This window comes from Cyrtonyx montezumae, unplaced genomic scaffold (assembly GCF_038088225.1).
Source record: "Cyrtonyx montezumae isolate F1298 unplaced genomic scaffold, pur_monq_1.0 scaffold_3, whole genome shotgun sequence".
Lineage (NCBI taxonomy): Eukaryota > Metazoa > Chordata > Aves > Galliformes > Odontophoridae > Cyrtonyx > Cyrtonyx montezumae.
The window spans coordinates 38,099,952-38,104,384 of record NW_027072034.1 but is presented as its reverse complement, the minus strand read 5'-3'; positions in this window follow the sequence as shown (position 1 = coordinate 38,104,384).

Sequence of the window (4,433 nt, the reverse complement as noted above, 5' to 3'; positions counted from 1 at the left end):
ACTTTGGAATCCACACCAGCATGCAGATTGAGCATTGCTCCCTTTGATGGTTCGAGTTAAAGGGAGACAGAGAATGATCAAACACCAGTGGGAGGCAGGAGTGACTCGATAATAAACACAGAATGAAACACGTACGCCTGCCAGCTTCAAATCAAGTTTCATAATCCAATTGACACAGCTTTGTAAACATATTTCTGTTTCCTGATTGACAGAGAAGTAATAGATGTGCTCTAGCAGTGGCTCCTAGAAAAACAACTTCAATTTGCCAAGTTGTCCACTCCAAAACTGCAATAGGAGTCAGAAACTGGTATACTACAGCTTTTCTTCAAGATTACCCTACTAACACAATGCCATCTTAAAAATAAGAGTACATAAAATAGCTAAAAATCCCCAAATAGGCTGATTATGTTCCCAGAGCATCCTGCCTTCTTGCAAACTAACACTGGCTCACTGTTTTCCCACATTCCTCACTGATACTATCTGCTGTTCTCACCCTCTCCTTCTGCTACAGCTGCCATTTCTGCAGGGAAGGTACACAGTACAGCCTGGGCCAGGCCTGCTGTGTCCAGTGCACCTCTCTGCTACACCTCTTCCCACATTGGGTCACTAAACATCTCCCCCCAGGGCATTTTGCTGTGAAGGTGCATTAGACTGCTGCAATGATAAAGAAAGTCACAGAATCACAGAACCAGAGTCTTCTAGAGATCAAGTCTAAGCACCTGCTACAGCAGGGTCCCTACAGTAGGCTGCATGGGAAAGTGTCCAGGTGGGTCTCAAATATCTCCAGAAAAGGAGACTCCACAACCCACCTGGGCAGCCTGTTCCAGGGCTCTGTCACCCTCACAGTAAATAAGTTCTTCATGTTTGTGTGGAACTTCCTATGTTCCAGTCTGTGCCCACTGCCCTTGTTTTATTGCTGAACGACACTGAAAAGAGCCTGGTTCATCCATTTGACTCTTGCGTAAGTATTTATATTTATCAGTGTTGATAGAAACCCCTACAGCTCCATGTCATTCAGCCTTTGCTCATACAGAAGATGCTTCAAGCCCCTAATAATCTTTGCAGCCCTCCGCCAGATTCTCTCTAGAAGTTCCCTGTCTTTCTTGAACTGAGGAGCCCAGAACTGGGCACAGTATTGCAGATACAGTCACACCAGGGCAGAGTAGAGGAGGAGAATCACCTCCCTTCACCTGCTGGCCACGCTCCTGTTGGTCACAGGTCCCCTGACCTCTGACTTAGCATTAATCACCAGAGGGACGTGGAACAGGAAGCTCTGCTCCAGCTGCACCTGGGACCGCAGAAGCAGTCAGGATAGATTTTGCTACAAGAATGAGAGCGATGAAAACAGCTATGCTAAGCCATCAGAAATTGTTATGCAGATTTTCAGCAGACAGACAGTTCTCCCTACAGTAATCAAACGAGCTGGCACTATTAATTCCTATGCTTCCCTCGTCTGGGTCCAAGAGAGGAAACATTTACATTGCTGATGAGTTTTATTCTGGCACTACCTCCACAGAGAACGCAAAGCACGTTTGACAACGTGCAAGTGTTTCTCATCGTCTAACGCAGTTCTGCCTGATCCAAAACTAGGTTCTCTTTACCGAAGAGCACTGAACGTGTTACTACGCAGGATTAGGTCTCATGGTGACAGGCTGCAGAGATTGTGCGGCCCTTACTAAGTATCTTCAAATTAGGAGCAGTTATATCGCATAACAAGACCCTGCAACTCTGTTACTCAGCAGACATTAAGCAACCTCTGCGAAAAACCAAGTGCAACCACGCTATAACGTGAAAATAAAAAGAGTAACAACGCTCTGAGAAAAGGAAACACTGGGGCTAGAAACCCAGCAGCGGGACAGGGGACTTTACACAGGTAGACGTCTCCCACTCTCCTCGCAAAACAGCTTCTAAAGCAGCCTCGCAACAGAGTCCCCCTTTTTCTTCCCCTCGGGCAGCCCCAGCCCGTGGGGCCCTTTCCTCCCACCGGCCAGATGGCTCCAACCCTAATCCGGGGCCGCTAATCGCAGCGCGGCCAGCCGCTGGGAGCCCGCTCCGCCGCCGCGGAGGAACGTACGAGGAGCCCGCCGGGCCCGGACCGCCGTGCGGGGCCGCGAGGAGCCGGGGCCGAGCGGGCACCGCGGCGGACTCACCGCTACTCACCGGACATCGCGCGGGAGGCAGCGGAGCGCCTGCAGAGCGGGGCGGGGACCGAGCTGTGCCGCCCGCCTCGCCTGCTCCCCGCGGGATGCTAGGTCACCAAATGGGATTAGCCTCGTTCCCGCTGGAGGCGGTGGGAGGTGAATTACGCTCACGGGGACTCCTGCGCGCAGAGGCGGAAAGCAGGCATTAGCGGCAGGATTGGAGCGACGCGGCAGGCAGAGCACCGCACCTGACGCCCACCTGGGCCGCCCGCTTTCCCCGTGCGGGGCGGTAGCCTTGCCCTGGTGGACAACAGGACCGTGAGCCAGAAAGCTGTAGGGAGGATGGGGGCAGATGGATGAGGCCAGGCTCTTCTCAGGCGTGCAGCAATAGGATGAGGAGCAGTGTCTCAAAACATGAAAATAGGAAGTCCCGTAGTGACGTTCAAAAGAGCTTCTTCACAAGTGAGGGTGACGGAGCACTGGCGCTGCCTAGAGAGGTTGTGGAGTCCCCATCTATGGAGATATTCAAGACCCATCTGGATGCCTGCCTGTGTAGCCTGCTGTAGGGAGCTGCTTTGGCAGGGGGGTTGGACTCGATGATCTCCAGAGGTCCTTTCCAACCCCTATAATTCTGTGATGCTCTACTAACTAGTTTGTTTTCCTTCCTTTCCCTCAAAACTTAAATATATTCCCTGCATAAATACCCAGTTGCGCTAGTTAGAAGGAAAATTAGCACAGAAAATGGTGCCTGCGCACTAACATGTTGATGTCATTAGACAAAGAGCTTGAGAACATTCAGCACTTGGTGAGAGTTATGACTAATTCAAGTTCAAATTGTCCACTAAAAAAAACACAACCAAAACAAAAAACAAAATAACACTTTTTTTCCCATTTATAATAATAACAGTAAGAAATTGTTTAGGAAATATTGAGAACAAATTTAAATCATTTGTAATAGTGTAATAATGTTCTCTTCCTTCCTTTCTCTTCCCTCCCTCCCTTCCTTCTCTTCATTCCTTTCTTTTCTTTCTTTCTTTTTCTTTCCCCTAATAGTAGCTCACATCAACTTAGACATTAAAGGTATCAGCCAATATATGTTCCATAAAACAACACACCAACCAAACTTCATTCCATTTTAGGTAAAACACAGCATGTGTTTATTGAAAAACAAAATAATTGAGAGAAAGCAGGAACATGCATATTTTTATTGTTAATCAAGCAATGGAGGTGGTAACCACAAAAGGCTTTAAACATCAGCTTTACATCTACCTGATAAAATGTTTAGTAATTGCTATAGATAGTAACATGAAAAGTTTGTATTTTAAATGAAAAAACGTTTTCTTGAAAACTCCATTAAAACATATTATTGATGATAAGTTGAAAGTGGTAGCCACGAGGCGGCTAGTTTCTTCCTGTGTTGCCAAGATGTTTCTGTATTTAAACTAATGTATATTATAATATCTTACTTTCAGGATCAAAATAAAATCTCTTCAGCAAATGAAATATCTATGTCAAATATCATGGAGATAGAATAGAATTTTATGAAAAGTGTACTTTTCCAGACAATGTCTTTCTCTCAACATTTCAACAAACACAGAATTGTTTTTATGTCCATCTGCTGCGTATACGTTCTTAATGTATTTCCTCTATGCTTGTAAGTTAGCTAAAGTAACCACATTATAGAATTATGTCAATTAACTGCTAGTTTTGCCAGCTTCTCACCTGTGTTTCACTCCCTGAAGACAGAGAAACTGAAAAAGTGTTAGTTTCTGATGTCAATTTTTCTCTGCATACGAATGTTTGTTAACACAGAAAGATCGATGAGGAGCAAGAGAAGAAGATGAAGCAGCCCTGCTTGCAAAACTATAAGTATCAACTATACCTCTGCTGAAAGATATGTACAACAATTTAAAATTGGTGACATAGATTTATAGGACAAAGTGTCACAAATTGTTTCTAACTGATTCCCAAACCTCTGAACCTGGTTTTCCTTTAAAGAAATTATGAATAACACCTTTCTTAAAATAAAAAGGAAGAAAAAGAAATAGATTGCCTTTGGAGGCTTCTAATTTTTCAAGAAGGAAAATGTAATTTACAATAGATTCCAGTTCCTGAGAAGAGCCAAATACAATTTCGGTAATAAATAAATAAATAAAATTAGCTTGTGCTCTCCTCATTTTGTTTATTTCAATCAGTGGTTTGTCGGTGCACGTGTTCTTCTCATGTTGTATTTTAAAATTAAGAATGAATTTTCCATCTGTAGCTTTTTATGCTTTGAAGAGTTCATACATA